Genomic DNA, 20,807 nt, shown 5'->3' with positions numbered 1-20,807 from the left:
AAGAAGAAAGATCTAATATCAATAATCTAAGCTTCCACCTTAGGAATCTAGGAAAAGAGCAAATTAAATTCAAAGTAAGCAGAAGAAAGGAAGTAATAGAAATTATTATAGGAATCAATGAAATTGAAAATGAGAAATTAGTAGGAAAAATTAACAAAACTAAAAGCTATTTCTTTGAAAAAAATTAATAAGTTTGATAAACCCCTAACCAGGCTAAGAAAAGACACAAATTACTAATACTTGAAATGAAAGAGATACCATCACTACTAATCACATTAATATTTAAAAGATAATAAAGGAATATTATGAACAGAAAACACAAAAACTATGTGACCACAAATTTGATAATATAGATAAGATGAACCTATTCCTTGAAGAATACAATCTACCAAAACTCAGACAGTGAGAGAGAATGTAAATAAGCCTGTTTTTGGTAATGAAATTAAATCAATAATATTCTTCCAAAACAGAAAGTACCAGACACAGATGAGTACATTGGTGAATTCTACCAAATATTTTAAAAAGAATATATATACAACTAATGAATCATTGAACACCACATCAAAAATGAACAATGTTGGCTAATTGTACATACATACATACACGCATACATAAATAAAACATGTATCAATTCTGTATAATCTCTCCAGAAAATAAAAGCAGAAGAATATTTCTTAATGAATCCCATAATGCGGGGCACCTAGGTGGCTCAGTGGGTTAAAGCCTCTGCCTTCGGCTCAGATCATGATCTCAGGGTCCTGGGATAGAGCCCTGAATTGGGCTCACTGCTCAGCAGGGAGCCTGCTTCCTCCTCTCTCTCTCTCTCTTCCTGCCTCTCTGCCTACTTGTGATCCCTGTCAAATAAATAAAATATTTAAAAATTGAATCCCATAATGCAGCATAATATAGTAGAAAGGACACAAGACTAGAGTTCCAGTCTTGGCTTATATACTTATAAGTGTGTATAAATCACAAAACTTCTTTGAGCCTCAGTTTATTCTTTAGTAAAGTATGGTTAATACTGTTATGGACTGAATTGTATCACTCCAAATTCACATGTTGTTGTCCTAACTAGCTGATGTCAAAGAGTTTACTGTCTGTACTCTGCTCTAGGAATTTTTATGATTTCAGGTCCCATATTTAGGTCTTTCATCCTTTTTGAACTTATTTTTGTGTATGGTGTATGAAAATGATCCAGTTATATTTTGTATGATTTTGTCCAGTTTTCCCACACCATTTGCTGAAGAGACTTTTACCCATTGAATGTTCTTTCCAGCTTTTTCAAAGATTAGTTGACTATAAAATTGTCGATTCACTTCTGAATTTTCTATTCTCTTCTACTAATCAATGTGTTTATTTTTGTGCCAGTACCATACTTCCTTGATCACTGCAGTTTTGTAATATAACTTGAAGTCCAGAATTATGATCCCTCCAGCTTTGCTTTTCATTCTCAAGATTGCTTTGGCAATTTAGGGTCTTTTGTTGTTCCATACAAATTTTAGGATTGTTTGCTCTAGTTCTATGAAAAATACTATTGGTATTTTGATAGGGATTGCATTAAGTGTGTCAATTGCTTTGGGTAGCATAGCATTTTAACAATATTTATTCTTCCAATCTATGAGCATGGAATGTCTTTCCATTTATTTGTGTCAGCTTCAATTTCTTTTATCAGTGTTTTATACTTCTCAGAATATGGGTCTTTCACCTCTTTGGTAAGTTTTTTTCCTAGCTATTTTATTATTTTTGGTGCGATTGTAAATGGGGTTGTTTTCTTAATTTCTCTTCCTGCTGCTTCATTATTGTGTGTAGAAATTCAACATATTTCTGTACTTTTATTTTGTATTCTACAAGTTTACTGAATTTGTTTATCAGTTCTAGCAGTTTTTTCTTGGAGTCTTTTGGATTTTCTCGTTTAGTGCTCTGAAAATATCATGCCTAGTATTATATTATCTGCAGAGAGAGTTTTACTTCTTTTTACTGATTTGAATTCTTTTTCTTTCTTTTTGTTTTCTGATTGTGACTAAGACTTCCAGTTCTATGATGAATAAAAATGGTGAGTAGACATTCTTGTCTTGTTCCTGACCTTAGGGGTAAAGCTGTCACTTTTTCCCATTAAGAATAATGTTAGCTGTCGATTTTTCATAGATGGTTTTTATTATGTTGAGATACACTCCCTCTAAGCCATTTTGTTGACAGTTTTTGTCATGAATGGATATTGACCTTTGTAATGCTTTTTTTCTCCATCTGTTGAAATGATCATATTTTTCTTATCCCTTCTCTTATTGATGTGACATACCACAATTGATTGATTTGAAAATACTGAATCACTTTTGTGGCCCAGGAATAAATCCCAGTTGATTGTGGTTAATGACTTTTTAAATGTATTGTTGAATTCAGCTTGCTAGTAATTTATTGAGAATTTTTGCATCTATGTTCATCAGGGATATTGTACTATGGTCTCTTTTTCAGTGGTGTCTTTATTTGGTTCTGGTATCAGGGTAATGTTGGCCTCAGAATGAATGTGGGTGTTTCCTTCCCTTTCCTATTATTTTGGAGCAGTTTGAGAAGAATGGGCATTAACTTTTCTTTAAATGTTTAGTAGAATTCACCTGTGAAACTATCTGGTCCTGGACTTTTGTTTATTGGGAGTTTTATTTTTTTATTACTGGCTCAATTTGCTTGCTGTTTACCAGTCTTTTCAACTTTTCTATTTCTTCTTGTTTCACTTTTGATAGTTTTTATGTTTCTAGGAATTTATTCATTTCTTCTAAGTTTTCCAGTTTGTTAGCATGTAGTTTTCCATAATGTTCTCTTATGTTCACTTGTATTTCTGTGGTATTGGTTGTTACTTCTCTTCTCTCATTTGTGATTTTGAGTCCTTTCTTTTTTTTTTTCTTGATAAGTCTAGCTAGAATTTTGTCAATTTTATTGATTCAAAAAAAACCTCCTGGTTTCATTGATCTGTTTTATCATTTTTAAAGCTTCTATATCATTTATTTCTACTCTAATCTTTATTATTTCCTTATTTCTGCTGGCTTTAGGTTTTGTTTGTTCTTTTTTTCTAGCTCCTTAAGGTATAACATTAGGTTATTTAATTGAGATTTTTCTTGCTTCTTGAAAGCCTGTATTGCTAATAACTTACTTATTATAACCACTTCTTATAACCACTTCTTATAACCACTTCTTACTTCTTATAACCACTTTGCTGCTTCCTAAAGGTTTTGGGCTGTTGTGTTTTCATTTTTATTTCTTCCCATGTACTTTTAAATTTCTTCTTTGATTATCTGTTGACCTATTCATTATTTAGTGGTATGTTGTTTAATCTCCATGTATTTGTGATCGTTTCAGATTTTTTCTTGTAGTTGATTTCTAGTTTCATAGTATTGTGGTAAGAAAATATGCATGGTATGATTTGGTCTTGAAATTGTTTAGGTTTGTTTTGTGGGGTAATATGTGCTCTGTTCTGGAGAATGTTCCATGTGGACTTGAAAAGAATGTGTATTCTGATGTTTTAGGATGAAATGTTCTGAATACATTTCCTAAATCCTACCTCTTTTATTGTGTCATTCAAAGTGATGGTTTCCTTTTTGATGTTCTGTTTAAATGATCTGTACATTGATGTGAGGTGTTAAAGTCTTCTGCTTTTATTGTATTATTATTAATTCCTTTGTGTTTGTTATTAACTGTTTATGTATTTGGGTGCTCCTATGTTGAGTGCATACATACTTACAATTGTTATATCTTCCTCCTGGAGTGTCCCCTTTATTATTATATGGTGTCCTTCTTTGTCTCTTGTTACATTTTTTTGTTTGTTTGTTTTAAAGTCATTTTGTTCAGTGCAAGTACTACTACTCTGGCTTTTTTCATTCAAGATTTTATTTAAATTCCAGTTAGTTTACATATGGTGTAGTACTAGTTTCAGGGTAAATTTATTGATTCATCAGTTGCATATAACACCCAATTCTCATTAAATCAAGTGCCCTCCTAATGCCCATCACCCAATTACCCCATCCTCCCACCCACCTCCCCTTCAGCAACCTCAGTCTGTTCCCTATAGTTAAGAGTCACTTCGGGTTTTCTTCCCTCCCTGTCTTTATCTCAATTTATTTCTCCTTCCCTTCCCTTATGTTCATCTGTCCTGTTTCTTAGATTCCACATATGAATGAAATCATATGGTATTTGTCTTTCTCTGACTGACTTATATTTCTTAGCATGATACACTCTAGTTTCATCAATGTCATTGCGAATGGGAAGATTTTATACTTTTTGATGGCTGAGTAATATTTCATTGTATGTATATGGCATACATATATATGTATGTGTGTATATGTGTGTATACATACACACACATACATACACACCACATATGCTTTCTCCATTCATCAGTCGTCAGACATTAGGGCTTTTTCCATGTTTTGACTATTATGAATAATGCCGCTGTAAATATTTGTATCCATTTTCATGATAGATGTTTCTCCATCTTTTCATTTTCAATATTCAGGTTCTTTAGAACTATAATGGGTCTCTTGTAGGCAGCATATACATGGGTCTTGGGTTTTTTTTTAATTAATTTTTTTTCAGCGTAAAAGTATTCATTGTTTTTGCACCACACCCAGTGCTCCATGCAATCCGTGCCCTCTCTAATACCTACCACCTGGTTCCCCCAACCTCCCACTCCCCACCCCTTCAAAACCCTCAGATTTTTTTCAGAGTCCATAGTCTCTCATGGTTCACCACCCCTTCCAATTTCCCTCAACTCCCTTCTCCTCTCCATCTCCCCTTGTCCTCCATGCTATTTGTTATGCTCCATAAATAAGTGAAACCATATGATAATTGACCCTCTCTGCTTGAACTATTTCACTCAGCATTATCTCTTCCAGTCCTGTTCATGTTGCTACAAAAGTTGGGTATTCATCCTTTCTGATGGAGGCATAATACTCCATAGTGTATATTGACCACATCTTCTTTATCCATTCGTCCGTTGAAGGGCATTGACCACTTGCTATTTTCTAGGCAGCATGCTGGGACACTGAAGACACAAAGACGTCATAGTCAGGGGAGATAAGTTGTCGGGGAAGTAGGAGGAGGCGCCCTTTCAACCTGTACCCTAAAGTGAGCTGATTACCTTTCAAAGAACTCTGATCACCCACAAAATCAGCCTGAGATCAGAATTATACACATCTGGATCTCTAGCGGAGCAGAAGACACCAGTGGGCAGGTAAAGTGGAGTGGGAAAGTTGGACTGATATTGGAAGATAAAAAAAAGGGAGAGGGAGCCACCAGAGGCGACCCATTAGAAAGTAATATCCCAATACGAGAGTGCCTTGCATCTGGGGACCAGCATTAACTTGGGAGTCTAGTAGAAAGCACTCAAAAAGAACAAAGGATCACGGGGGTGGGGAGGGTTGTAGGAAATGGGGTGTTAGGGATGGGGCTTAAGTCCCCAGACCCAGGACAGCCACCCCTGGCACAGAGCCAGAGAGAGTGTGGCGGAGAAACCAGGTCTTGGTCCCCGAGCCACCAGCGTGCCTGAGAGCGCGTGGGGCCCAGCTCCCGTGAGGGGCTGGGAGCCTCGTCAGCCAACAGAAGCACAACCTTTTTGCAGTCCCCATGCGAGTACCCTGCCGTGCTATCAGTGTCCAAGTCGCGCCCCCATGCCCTCCTCTGAGAGAGGTGCGCACAGGCACCAGCCTGGTGCTCTCGACCAGGAAAGACCAGGCACTCCCAGCCCCCAGTCAGGGCCAGCGGGAAAATCTCAGTGTGTGATCACTGCTTGGAACTTCTCTGGCAGTCTGGAGCTGCCCAGACAGCCACCTCTGCCGTGGTTTTGGGTACAAGCAAAAAATCCTGTGTCCCCAGGAACCGCGACTGGGAACCTGCTCTGCCAGTGGCCAAGGAGGGATTTATTTGGGCTCTGCAGCCAGACAGCCTTCTCTCTGAGAGGGAGGTCAGGGTGCAGGTTGCTTTCCTCTAAACCTACAAAAATTATCAAAAACGGTCAAGGTGAGAGAGAAAAATGAAAGTGAACAAACATAAAAACCTCCAGAGAACAAAAGCCTGAAAAAACCAGTTTCCCCAGAGCCCACCCCCTTGAGGGAGGCGGGAGGACTTAACTCAGAGAACATCATTGACTGAAAACCCACTTGGCAGGCTCCTCCCCCAGAAAACCAACCAGGAAAGAAAAAAAAAAAAAAAAAGATGACAAGAGAACAACCACCACTACTCCATAGGACAACTTTTATTTTTAATTCGTTCCCACTATTCTGGCTCATTTTTTTTATATAGATAATATTTTAATCTATTTACCACCATAGTGAGCTGTCCAGTACATCAAATTCTATAATAACCTTCTAACCTGAACTTTTTGATACACACACCTGTGTTTTCCTTTTGCATTTCTATTTTTTAAATTTCTTTTTTTTTAAATTTTAGTTTAGTTGGGTTTTGTTTTTAAAATCTATTTTGTCACGTTATGTTTTTGATTGGAGCATTTTGTGTATTTACTTTTAAAGTAGTTATTGATAGATATGTGTTTATTGCCATTTTATTACTTTTTTTGTGCTTGTTTCTGAAGATTTTCTCTTATCCTTTTTTGTCTTTCTCTACAAAGCAGATATCCTAAGCTTGGGTTGTGATCATGGAAAATAGTGGCCTGTGGGATCCCGCTAATTTGAAAGTGTTCTTTGTATGTTAGTTTTAAGATCTCATTGGGACCTGTATTAAAGACTAGAGCATAGCTTCATATCCTCTCTTTTTTAAATCTTTCTTCTCTCTTTAACTCCAGAGTACTAAAGCTACATACTCTTTGTTTTTTCCTTCAGAGACATCATTCAGGCACCAAAAACAGAAATGGAAAGAGACAGGTTTAGTCCAAAGCACCAGTTTCCATTGCCTTAAGCTGCCTCAATGGTTTTTTTAGAGTGTAGAATTTCTCACACTTGGTCTCAGGCCCACAGTGTGTGCAATACTTCAATCAAATTGCTTATGACATATTGGAGTGAGTGCTTAGGAATTATGAGTTCCTCATATATTAAAAGAAGGCTGAATACGACTTACAAAGGCACTGAGGTAAAGAGGGGAATAGTTCTCAAAATTCCTCCTTGTCATGGAGTTATACTCAAATGTTGAGTTCTGTTTTACATAACACACAAAGATGCACAGTCAGAGACTATGTTGGAAAATATAGATTCCAAGAATGTCATTCAAAGTCCTCCACACTCTGGTCCTGGCCCGTTTTTCTGTTCTAATCTATTGTGCTTATTCTTTCAGTTTAGTTCCATATATGTTTATTTGAGTGTTTGTGATATACTTATTGGTCACATCCTAGGCCCTGTAGATAAACAAACCAATCTATCTACAGTCCTTTCTTCAAGAAGCTCAAAAACTCATCGTCTCAGAAGGGAAAATTCTAAAGTGTACTGCACGGTTAATAGGATTATAGGAGCCTGCTCCATGTGAAGAAGTTATGCATGAGGGCATGTGAGCCATTCTTGGCCACCAGTTTTTCTGACAGCCATAGGAGGCCAAAGGGAATAGAGAAGAGAATTTAGATAGGTGCAGTGTAAGTCATGGGTTCCAGCTCTGTTGTTTTGATTTTGGGCAAGTCGCTTCTTGCAAGAGATGCAAAGTAATATTATTTTCCTGCTTAACCATAGGGAAGAGTTGAACAAACTTCAAGGAATGAGGTATAACCATCAATGAATTTTTTCCTTATGGTGAATATTTGTTCCTCAATAGGAAGTTTGACTCTTCCAGCAATTTTGAGAGAAGCTTGGAAAGCATGAAACGTGCTGACATTCTAGCAATCTTGGTGTGTACAAAGTTCTCAACCTGTAATCATCTAGGAATGCAATTCTGGGAATATCAGGTATCCAAATTCCACCTGTGTTTCTCCTTGATGCCCCATTTATCCCTAAGACATCTGCTATAACAGGTGTGTGTGTGTGTGTGTGTGTGTGTGTGTTTTAGCTGATAGAGGGAAAGATGTCTGGGTGAGGGGAGAGGGTACTGCTGCTGCGGATTACAGGCATTTGAGATAACAGGCATTGGATGTTCTGCAGTGTTAACAATGGGCTCCATTCCTTCAGGGATTTTCAAGGAAAAAGACTAGGGATGAGATGTGAAGGACAAAACAATCTAGATAGTGGTATCTGTTACCAATTCAGTATAAATAGTGCATAAAGTTCATAGGTAGACAAATATTTAACTTTAAAAAATCTTAAAAGTTAAAGTGAAAAAATTAGAGTTTTTGTCATCTCATAAATGTAAATAAAGCCATTCTTGAGAATTAAAAAAAAAAGAGTAGAAAGACTGTTGCTCAAATGGAACTTTGATATTTGGTAAAAAGGATGTTCTGGAGGTCAAGATACTTGGATTCTAGTCCCAGTTCTGTCACTGACTTGATATGTGACCTTGGGAAAGTAACCTTAGTTGTGACCCTCACTTTCTTAATATTAAAAAAGTGGCTGGAATAACTGATTTCCAAGGTTACTTTCTCACTCTGACTTTCAATATTTTGGGTCCTCAAATTTCTTTAGAGAGGGAGCAAATACCAAGACTGTCAGATATCATAAACAGAAAGTTAAGGAATATAAGATAATAAAATAATTTTACAGTACCAAAACAGAAAGTATGAATTATGCATTGTATTATTGTGTTACTAGTATTTTACTCTATGTACTTTCCAGATTTCGCAGGATAAATATCTTGTCCTATTTTCCCTACAAACAGTCCAAATATCCTGGTAATTGTAATGTTTTACCATTCCAATTGTCTTCTAAACTGCCTTATTTGATCAGAAAGGATTTCAGAACACTTTTCCTTAGAAAATCAGAGAGAGAGACAAACCATAAGAGACTCTTAACTATAGGAAACAAACTGAGGGTTGCTGGAGGGGAGGTTGGGGGGCATGGGGTAACTGGGTGATGGACATTAAGGAAGGCACATATAATGAACACTGGGTATTATATGTAACTGATGAATAACTGAATTCTACCTCTGAAACTAATGATATGCTGCTATATGTTAACTGATTGAATTTCAATAAAATAAAAAAAAACAATCCCTTATTTTTGCTTCAGAAAATATGGTTGCCATAACTCTGTAGCACTCATTTTATGTTTCCTTTCTAGGTTTTTTTCTAATGCATATGAATTTTTTCATTGGCATAAGGAATATTTAAAGCAATTGAAACTTTCTATAAATATAATATGCATGGATCACTTATTACTCACAAATGACATGTGTTTGGGAATACAAAAAATCATGCTTAAAACTAGACATGTACAGTGGATGTTTGGAATAGACAAGCAAATGAGGCTTCTCAGCTATAATGTTCTGGAGATAATTGTAGGGAAGAAGAATCTGGGGAGTAGGGAGGAATGGCAGCAGAAGTAGAGAGAAGGAAGTTTCAAGTATCCCTTATGTACGGCCTCTGCTGGTGGGGATTGGGAGCCAGAAGGTTTAGACTTAGGTGAAGTAGAAGGTCATTGATGTCTGCCTGATTTTTATCTCTAGGCCAAACCTTTCCTGAGTCCAAGCCTAGAATTTCAAACTGCCTGTTCCATCTCTCAGTATGGCATCTCAAACTCATTCATCTTCCCTTCAAGACCCTTTTCTTCTCCTGGATTCATTGTTCCTATAACTGGCACCATCATTTTTATTTCCCCAATTACTAAGATGAATAACTTTGGCAGTATCTCTGATTCTTCCATTGCCTCACTAAACACAGTCAGTCGCCACATTGTGTTGCTATTCCACCGTAATATTTCTCATGAGCAAAAGCTCCTATGCATACTTACTATCTTCACCTTCATTTAGGCCTTCCTAATTTCTCATTTCAAATACTATTTTTTATTTTATAATTTTTTATTTTTTATAAACATATATTATTATCCCCAGGGGTACAGGTCTGTGAATCACCAGGTTTACACACTTCACAGCACTCACCAAAGCACATACCCTCCCCAAAGTCCATAATCCCACCCCCTTCTCCCAAACCCCCTCCCCCCAGCAACCCTCAGTTTGTTTTGTGAGATTAAGAGTCACTTATGGTTTGTCTCCCTCCCAATCCCATCTTGTTTCATTGATTCTTCTCCTACCCACTTAAGCCCCCATGTTGCATCACCACTTCCTCATATCAGGGAGATCATATGATAGTTGTCTTTCTCTGCTTGACTTATTTTGCTAAGCATGATACGCTCTAGTTCCATCCATGTTGTCGCAAATGGCAAGATTTCATTTCTTTTGATGGCTGCATAGTATTCCATTGTGTATATATACCACATCTTCTTGATCCATTCATCTGTTGATGGACATCTAGGTTCTTTCCATAGTTTGGCTATTGTGGACATTGCTGCTATAAACATTCGGGTGCACGTGCCCCTTTGGATCACTACGTTTGTATCTTTAGGGTAAATACCCAATAGTGCAATGCTGGGTCATAGGGCAGTTCTATTTTCAACATTTTGAGGAACCTCCATGCTGTTTCCCAGAGTGGCTGCACCAGCTTGCATTCCCACCAACAGTGTAGGAGGGTTCCCCTTTCTCCACATCCTCGCCAGCATCTGTCATTTCCTGACTTGTTGATTTTAGCCATTCTGACTGGTGTGAGGTGATATCTCATTGTGGTTTTGATTTGTATTTCCCTGATGCCGAGTGATATGGAGCACTTTTTCATGTGTCTGTTGGCCATCTGGATGTCTTCTTTGCAGAAATGTCTGTTCATGTCCTCTGCCCATTTCTTGATTGGATTATTTGTTCTTTGGGTGTTGAGTCTGCTAAGTTCTTTATAGATTCTGGACACTAGTCCTTTATCTGATATGTCGTTTGCAAATATCTTCTCCCATTCTGTCAGTTGTCTTTTGATTTTGTTAACTGTTTCCTTTGCTGTGCAAAAGCTTTTGATCTTGATGAAATCCCAATAGTTCATTTTTGCCCTTGCTTCCCTTGCCTTTGGCGTTGTTCCTAGGAAGATGTTGCTGCGGCAGAGGTCAAAGAGGTTGCTGCCTGTGTTCTCCTCAAGGATTTTGATGGATTCCTTTCGCACATTGAGGTCCTTTATCCATTTTGAGTCTATTTTTGTGTGTGGTGTAAGGAAATGGTCCAATTTCATTTTTCTGCATGTGGCTGTCCAGTTTTCCCAGCACCATTTATTGAAGAGGCTGTCTTTTTTCCATTGGACATTCTTTCCTGCTTTGTCGAAGATGAGTTGACCATAGAGTTGAGGGTCTATTTCTGGGCTCTCTATTCTGTTCCATTGATCTATGTGTCTGTTTTTGTGCCAGTACCATGCTGTCTTGATGATGACAGCTTTGTAATAGAGCTTGAAGTCCGGAATTGTGATGCCACCAACGTTGGTTTTCTTTTTCAATATCCCTTTGGCTATTCGAGGTCTTTTCTGGTTCCATATAAATTTTAGAATTATTTGTTCCATTTCTTTGAAAAAGATGGATGGTACTTTGATAGGAATTTTATTAAATGTGTAGATTGCTTTAGGTAGCAGACATTTTCACAATATTTATTCTTCCAATCCAGGAGCATGGAACATTTTTCCATTTCTTTGTGTCTTCCTCAATTTCTTTCAAGAGTACTTGATAGTTTTCTGAGTATAGATTCTTTGCCTCTTTGGTTAGGTTTATTCCTAGGTATCTTATAGTTTTGGGTGCAATTGTAAATGGGATTGACTCCTTAATTTCTCTTTCATCTGTCTTGCTGTTGGTGTAGAGAAATGCAACTGATTTCTGTGCATTGATTTTATATCCTGACACTTTACTGAATTCCTGTATAAGTTCTAGCAGTTTTGGAGTGGAGTCTTTTGGGCTTTCCACATATAGTATCATATCATCTGCGAAGAGTGATAATTTGACTTCTTCTTTGCCGATTTGGATGCCTTTAATTTCCTTTTGTTGTCTGATTGCTGAGGCTAGGACCTCTAGTACTATGTTGAAGAGCAGTGGTGATAATGGACATCCCTGCCGTGTTCCTGACCTTAGCGGAAAAGCTTTCAGTTTTTCTCCATTGAGAATGATATTTGCGGTGGGTTTTTCATAGATGGCTTTGATGATATTGAGGTATGTGCCCTCTATCCCTACACTTTGAAGAGTTTTGATCAGGAAGGGATGCTGTACTTTGTCAAATGCTTTTTCAGCATCTATGGAGAGTATCATATGGTTCTTGTTCTTTCTTTTATTGATGTGTTGTATCACATTGACTGATTTGCGGATGTTGAACCAACCTTGCAGCCCTGGAATAAATCCCACTTGGTCGTGGTGAATAATCCTTTTAATATACTGTTGAATCCTATTGGCTAGTATTTTGTTGAGTATTTTCGCATCTGTGTTCATCAAGGATATTGGTCTATAGCTCTCTTTTTTGATGGGATCCTTGTCTGGCTTTGGGATCAAGGTGATGCTGGCCTCATAAAATGAGTTTGGAAGTTTTCCTTCCATTTCTATTTTTTGGAACAGTTTCAGGAGAATAGGAATTAGTTCTTCTTTAAATGTTTGGTAGAATTCCCCCGGGAAGCCGTCTGGCCCTGGGCTTTTGTTTGTTTGGAGATTTTTAATGACTGTTTCAATCTCCTTACTGGTTATGGGTCTGTTCAGGCTTTCTATTTCTTCCTGGTTCAGTTGTGGTAGATTATATGTTTCTAGGAATGCATCCATTTCTTCCAGATTGTCAAATTTATTGGCGTAGAGTTGCTCATAGTATGTTCTTATAATAGTTTGTATTTCTTTGGTGTTAGTTGTGATCTCTCCTCTTTCATTCATGATTTTATTTATTTGGGTCCTTTCTCTTTTCTTTTTGATAAGTCAGGCCAGGGGTTTATCAATTTTATTAATTCTTTCAAAGAACCAGCTCCTAGTTTCGTTGATTTGTTCTATTGTTTTTTGATTTCTATTTCATTGATTTCTGCTCTGATCTTTATGATTTCTCTTCTCCTGCTGGGTTTAGGGTTTCTTTCTTGTTCTTTCTCCAGCTCCTTTAGGTGTAGGGTTAGGTTGTGTACCTGAGACCTTTCTTGTTTCTTGAGAAAGGCTTGTACCGCTATATATTTTCCTCTCAGGACTGCCTTTGTTGTGTCCCACAGATTTTGAACCATTGTATTTTCCTTATCATTTGTTTCCATGATTTTTTTCAATTCTTCTTTAATTTCCCAGTTGACCCATTCATTCTTTAGAAGGATGCTGTTTAGTCTCCATGTATTTGGGTTCTTTCCAAACTTCCTTTTGTGGTTGAGTTCTCGCTTTAGAGCATTGTGGTCTGAAAATATGCAGGGAATGATCCCAATCTTTTGATACCGGTTGAGTCCTGATTTAGGACCGAGGATGTGATCTATTCTGGAGAATGTTCCATGTGCACTGGAGAAGAATGTGTATTCTGTTGCTTTGGGATGAAATGTTCTGAATATATCTGTGATGTCCATCTGGTCCAGTGTGTCGTTTAAGGCCTTTATTTCCTTGCTGATCTTTTGCTTGGATGATCTGTCCATTTCAGTGAGGGGAGTGTTAAAGTCCCCTACTATTATTGTATTATTGTTGATGTGTTTCTTTGATTTTGTTATTAATTGGTTTATATAGTTGGCTGCTCCCATGTTGGGGGCATAGATATTTAAAATTGTTAAATCTTCTTGTTGGACAGACCCTTTGAGTATGATATAGTATCCTTCCTCATCTCTTATTATAGTCTTTGGCTTAAAATCTAATTGATCTGATATAAGGATTGCCACTCCTGCTTTCTTCTGATGTCCATTAGCATGGTAAATTCTTTTCCACCCCCTCACTTTAAATCTAGAGGTGTCTTCGGGCTTAAAATGAGTTTCTTGGAGGCAACATATAGATGGATTTTGTTTTTTTATCCATTCTGATACCCTGTGTCTTTTGACAGGGGCATTTAGCCCATTAACATTCAGGGTAACTATTGAGAGATATGAATTTAGTGCCATTGTATTGCCTGTAAGGTGACTGTTACTGTATATGGTCTCTGTTCCTTTCTGATCTACCACTTGTAGGCTGTCTCTTTGCTTAGAGGACCCCTTTCAATATTTCCTGTAGAGCTGGTCTGGTGTTTGCAAATTCTTTCAGTTTTTGTTTGTCCTGGAAGCTTTTAATCTCTCCTTCTATTTTCAATGATAGCCTAGCTGGATATAGTATTCTTGGCTGCATGTTTTTCTCGTTTAGTGCTCTGAAAATATCATGCCAGCTCTTTCTGGCCTGCCAGGTCTCTGTGGATAAGTCAGCTGCCAATCTAATATTTTTACCATTGTATGTTACAGACTTCTTTTCCCGGGCTGCTTTCAGGATTTTCTCTTTGTCACTGAGACTTGTAAATTTTACTATTAGGTGACGGGGTTTGGGCCTATTCTTATTGATTTTGAAGGGCGTTCTCTGAACCTCCTGAATTTTGATGCTCGTTCCCTTTGCCATATTGGGGAAATTCTCCCCAATAATTCTCTCCAGTATACCTTCTGCTCCCCTCTCCCTTTCTTCTTCTTCTGGAATCCCGATTTTTCTAATATTGTTTCGTCTTATGGTGTCACTTATCTCTTGAATTCTCCCCTCGTGGTCCAGTAGCTGTTTGTCCCTCTCTTGCTCAGCTTCTTTATTCTCTGTCATTTGGTCTTCTATATCAGTAATTCTTTCTTCTGCCTCATTGATCCTAGCAGTGAGAGCCTCCATTTTTGATTGCACCTCATTAATAGCTTTTTTGATTTCAACTTGGTTAGATTTTAGTTCTTTTATTTCTCCAGAAAGGGCTTTTATATCTCTCGAGAGGGTTTCTCTAATATCTTCCATGCCTTTTTCGAGCCCGGCTAGAACCTTGAGAATTGTCATTCTGAACTCTAGGTCTGACATATTACCAATGTCTATATTGATTAGGTCCCTAGCCTTCGGTACTGCCTCTTGTTCTTTTTTTTGTGTTGAATTTTTCCGTCTTGTGTTTTTGTCCAGATAAGAGTATATGAAGGAGCAAGGAAAATACTAAAAGGGTGGCAACAACCCCAGAAAAATATGTTTTAACCAAATTAGAAGAGATCCCTAATCGTGAGGAGGGAGAAAGGGGATAAAAAGAGATTCAAAAAGGAAGACAGAAAAAAAAAAAGAAAAGAAAAGAATTTAAAAAAAGAAATCAAATAAGAAAAATATAAAAAAGAAAAAATATATATATTAGATAAACTAGTTAAAAAACGTTAAAAAAGAAAAAGGTAAAAGTTAAAAAAAAAATTTTACCAGAAGGCGAGAAAAAAAAAACAAAAAATGAAAAAGAAAAAAATTAAATTAACTGCAAGACTAAAAAAAATCACAGGGAAAAAGCCATGAGTTCCGTGCTTTGCTTTCTCCTCCTCTGCAATTCTGCTGCTCTCCTTGGTATTGAAACCGCACTCCTTGGTAGGTGAACTTGGTCTCGGCTGGATTTCTTGTTGATCTTCTGGGGGAGGGGCCTGTTGTAGTGATTCTCAAGTGTCTTTGCCCCAGGCGGAATTGCACCGGCCTTACCAGCGGCTGGGCTGAGTAAACGCTCGGGTTTGCTTTCCGGAGATTTTGTTCCCTGAGCGCTTTCTGTAGAGTTCCGGAGGACGGGAATAGAAATGGCGGCCTCCTGGTCTCCGGCCCGGAGGAGCCGAGAGCCCAGGGCCCCACTCCTCAGTGCGGCCTCAGAGAACAGCGCCCAGTTACTCCCGTCTGCCTGACCTCCGGCCGCGCTCCGAGCTCACTGAGCCTGCGACCAGTTCAAGGTCACACCGAGCTGTGAGCTTACTGTCGGCTCTGTCTCTGTAGCCGGCTTTCCCGTTCCAATACCCGCAAGCTCTGCGACACTCAGACACCCCCGATCCTTCTGTGACCCTGCGGGACCTGAGGCCACGCTGACCCCGCTTGGGCTTCGCCCCGGTTTAGCCTCTGGAGCAATGTCCCTCAGCGGAACAGACTTTTAAAAGTCCTGATTTTGTGCGCCGTTGCTCCGCCGCTTGCCGGGAGCCGGCCCCTCCCCCTGGGGTCTATCTTCCCGTCACTTTGGATTCATTTCTCCGCCGGTCCTACCTTTCAGAAAGTGGTTGTTTTTCTGTTTCCAGAATTGCTGTTCTTCTTCTCTTCGATCTGCCGATGGATTTTCAGGTGTTTGCAATCTTTAGATAAGCTATCTAGCTGATCTCCGGCTAGCTGAAGTAGTCTCAGCCTGCTACTTCTCTGCCATCTTGACTCCTCCCCCCACGATTCATGATGTCATTTCAAATACTTTAAAGCTTTTATCTGGTCCATTCCTTTGAAACCGTATCAACTTCAATCAATAAAATCCTAGAGCAACATTTATCTTAGTTTCCTTTCCCACCAGTAGTTTCACCAGTAGTGTTAGACCAAGTTTTTAGAGTTACATGTGCATTTTTTTTTATCAGAGACATGAATAAGTAATGGCATTAGTTTGCTGGACTTCCTGAAATAGAGGAAATTTCAGGAGTTTTAAGTGGACTAAGATGCTTGAATAATTAGATTCTTTTCTAACTCCGAAGCACTCTCGCTGTATGTTTTATCTCCTAATTTGGATGTTAAAATAGACCTGACATCTATAGCTTTCCTTTTGGCCACAACAGAAAATTTGATCTTTGCTTCTTTTTTAAATACACCTATATCAGCTGAATGCTTTTCTGTTGCTAAAAAGCTCTCTAGCCTCATCTGATCCATTTCACAGATGTTGGGAATTCAGGGATTCCCCTTAGGTTTTAGTGTCTCCTCCCTCATTACCAACCTTCGCCTCTTACTACAGTCATGTTTCCATCACTCACATGTACTTGGCCACGTGGCAGATTTGCTGATGGGCTCTGCAGCCATCTCCCACAAACACAGGCCAAGAGGTGACATTCAATCTATCCAGAGTATACTTCCATCCTGCCAAAGCTGTAAAACTGTCTAGAATTGTAGTCTCTTCCAGTTATGTGCACCAAAGCACCTGCCAATGTCATTAATCAGTTTCCTAATGATTTCACAGTGCATCAGATAGAGCTCAGTTGGCTTGTAGTAAGAATGTAAGGCCGTAGCAGCATTGGGCTAGATGTTTGGCCTCAGTGATCCTGAAACTCTTAAGCCACAAAGCATAAGAAGTCCATTAGGTGTTTCTGGAACCTGTCCCAAAGACGGGAAAATATCCAGGCAGAGGCAAAGGAAAGGTCAAGAGAACGCAAAATATCAGACAAAGGCTGCCTCCTCAGTGGGGGTTATGGTGTGAACCAGCCCAGTAACCTCATGGCTGCCATTTAGTCAGTGGGCCTGCTTGTCTGGATCTAGGGTCTGGTCTGGAGGGTTTTCCCAGTGTCCAAGGCATGTACAATGCTTCCATCTAACTCAAACCACATGCAGAAGGATGGTGTCATATTTGGCATACAACCAATCAAGAAAGGCATGAGAGGGTGTCCAGACTTGTTTGAACAAATGTTCAAAAAACATTTCTAAGGGGATATTCCAGAAAAACATACTCAAGGTCTTAAAACAGATGTTCAGTCTCTAGGAGGATTGTTGCTTTGCAGCCAGTATTATTGAATGCTATAAGAACCAAATCAGTTCAAGGTTTGAACCATGGTGGCTTTTCAGATTTTTCTTGTAGTTTATTGTGGGCCAGGGAAAGGGTGGGTTAGATAACAGGGGATAATGCTAAGGAGGCAACATTTTGTTGTGTTTTAGTGCCTCAGCTTCAGAGTTAGGCAGGCAAAGACTTAGACACCTGACTAGCTGAGTGACTTAATCTCTCAGAGCCTTAGTTTTCTTCATTTGTAAAATGAGGGCAATAACATTGCTTACTTGATAGGTTTATGAAGTGGACTAAAAGGAAATATCTGTCTATATATAAAGAGTTTGCATAGTGCATATCATGTATTAGGCACTCAATAAGTCCTAGACAATATTACTATTAATATCACCACTAGAAGTACTTTTATCTTTACTGCTTCTTCTACTATTACTATTATAATTACTTCACTATACAACAACTACAAAAACTACTACTGCTGCTGTTGCTGCTGCTACTATTACTACTACTACTACTGGTAATGAGGGCTTTTCCCAAATGAGTTGGGAAGTTGAATACCTCAAGTTCATGATTTCTTTTTTTTTCTTTTCTTATTTATTTTTTTGTTTATTTTCAGCATAACAGTATTCATTATTTTTTCACCACACCCAGTGCTCCATGAAATCCATGCCCTCTATAATACCCACCACCCGATACCCCAACCTCCTTAACTTATGTAGAAAGTAGTAATATCAAGGAAGATTACAGGATTGTAATTCTTAGAATAGGGAAAATACCAAAGAAGTACAGGAACCTGGGGCACCTGGGTGGCTCAGTGGGTTAAGCCTCTGCCTTCAGCTCGGGTCGTGATCCCAGGGTCCTGGGATCGAGCCCCGCATCGGGCTATCTGCTCAGCAGGGAGCCTGCTTCCTCCTCTCTCTCTCTGCCTGCATCTCTGCCTACTTGTGATCTCTCTCTCTCTCTCTCTGTCAAATAAATAAATAAAATATTTAAAAAAAGAAGTACAGGAACCTAGAATTGTATTTCTTTTATCTCAGACCCAAGCTCTTCCACTCTTCTTTAGTTTGCTATGCAATATAGCCCAAGCCACTTTAGATCTCTAAGTTTCAGTAACAACCCTTGAAAATAAAATGTCACTGAAACTTATTTGCAGGTCTCCTGGCCTATACCAGAGGCCTAAGCTGTGAATGGAATATATAACTAAACTGGTCCACATGGGGCATGATACCAGTCTCTAAAGCCACACCAAGCTAACTGGCTCCTAATCCAGAGACATGCTATAACCACTACCAGAATTTTTGTTAACCACTGCCAGTGATAACTTGAGCTCATTGTCATTGGGAGCATGGTCTTACTTTCAATATAGCCATCACCTTATTATTTCACATTTTCCCATCTATGTTTGTTCATCCATAATGTCTTTTAAAGGAATTTAATTAATTAATTCATTTATCTATCCATCCATTCAACAAATAATTATTGAGCAACTAAAACATGCCAGACACTGTTCTTAGCACTGAGGATAAAGCATTGAACAAGCCAAACAAACATCCCTGCTATTATGAAACTCATAGTCTAGCTGCCTGGTCTGGCCAAATGTAATATTCTAAGAAATATTATTGAGGTAAGTTCAGTCTACCTTTTTGAAGCAAATTATAGTCAATACTTTTCAACTGAACATGTTTCAGGGAGGCATGTTTGGGTGGAGAGGGAGGAGATGGTCTTGAATCTAGCCTGAGAAAAGTCTCAGAGGGTAGTTTGGGAAAGGGATTTAATAATAATATGACTATTTTAATTTATCAGATGACTCTGGTTTATATAAATTATATAGCTAATATATGTTGTATAGCTGATGTATATTGAAATATGTTAGAAAGTAATGTGACTTTTAATTGTGTAGTTCATAAACTGGCTCCGAAGGCAGCTCCAAAAACAGCATTTTGAAAATATTCTGAACAATAATCGCATAATAATAATAAGTTTATAGATGACGGATAGTTAGATCTTCAAGGGGACTCCTTTGAAAAGTACAACATGCATTTGGATGTACAAGTTCTGGTATGTTCTTAAATATTAAATTAGCAGTTAATTTGTTTTAAAAAACAGTGAAGTAAGAAATGTGTATGTATTTATTATGTTTGGACTTAAGTCATACAATTCAGTAAATAATTATAAAATTAGCTTACTTTAAAAAACACTGAATCAAAATTTTCTTTGCTCATAGGTTCTTTCATTTAATTTATACGTAATTTTCTGCATATGGGTCTTAAAATGCACAGAATAGTTATTTGGCCATTACCTACACTGTGTTACATTTTCAATATGCAAATCAACCTTCTGATTATATGACAGTTCTGAAGAAATACTGCCTTCTGATTTGATGCCAGTGTATGATCAAGATTCTTAAAATTTAACTAGTATTTATGTTATAGGCAGAATGTTAAATCAGGAATCGTAAACAATTCCTAGGCAATGTGTATAATGTTTGTAAGTCATTCCTAGAAATTGTTCACAATGTCTGTAACATATATGCAACTAGCAACTGCCTGAAATATTTAAGAAATCTTCAAGATGCAAACTGGCCATCCCCATGCCATCCTGAATTATAACATTTGTTTTAATAATTCTACTTATTTGTTTGTATACTTAGATATTAACCATAATTCTAGTAATAATAGAGTTTATTTGCATAGTTCTCATGGGTTCCTAGATTTTTACTATTTATTGGATGATGCAGGGCTTTGAACATGCTCATTTTAAGAGGTACTAGGAAAAAAAGAAACCAGTAAATTAAAATAAAGGGAATCTTTTTTGTCAGATACTCTAAGGCCTCATCCAAATATTCTTAGTCCTGTTCACAAGCTGTAGCCCAAGCTCCCTTGCCTTTTTCCCCACATCATTAGACTTTATCCAAGTAGTTTTGATACCCTAAAGCCTTCAAAGTTTCCTAGGTCACTCAAAAGAAGTCTAATAAGTTTACAAACCTCATTCTGTCTAAACACGAAATTTTCTTGCCTGTCCCTGTTCACTTTCCCACTTCAGTCTATACATGGTGTAAATATTTAATTCTACATATTTGATTCCTGCTTAAGTTTATCATATTTTCATATACTATTTTGAAATGATCTACATTTTGGTTTATGTTAACATTGTCTGCTATGTAACTACCCCAAAACAATTTTGAGATGAAGAAAAAAAAGTCAAATTAGTCTGACCTTTGAATGCTAAGGTCATATCAAATAACTTTTTGGAATTCTTTATCCTCTCTAGCTGGAGCATTTCTAGTCCAT

The 20,807-nt window shown here is 37.9% G+C and overlaps 1 long non-coding RNA gene across 2 annotated transcripts in view; it reads left to right on the top strand.

Annotated features, from left to right (window-relative positions):
• Positions 1-5,123, top strand: part of LOC116583134 — a 77,284-nt gene extending 72,161 nt beyond the window's left edge. For both annotated transcript variants that reach the window (XR_004282626.1, XR_004282625.1), the window contains one exon: positions 5,014-5,123. This is a non-coding gene — a long non-coding RNA (uncharacterized LOC116583134). The remainder of the gene's footprint in view (positions 1-5,013) is intronic.
• The last annotated feature ends 15,684 nt before the right edge of the window (positions 5,124-20,807 follow it).

Source organism: Mustela erminea, chromosome X, assembly GCF_009829155.1.
Source record: "Mustela erminea isolate mMusErm1 chromosome X, mMusErm1.Pri, whole genome shotgun sequence".
Classification (NCBI taxonomy): Eukaryota; Metazoa; Chordata; class Mammalia; order Carnivora; family Mustelidae; genus Mustela; species Mustela erminea.
The sequence above is the reverse complement of the archived record's forward strand: the minus strand, read 5'-3'. Positions and strand labels throughout refer to the sequence as shown.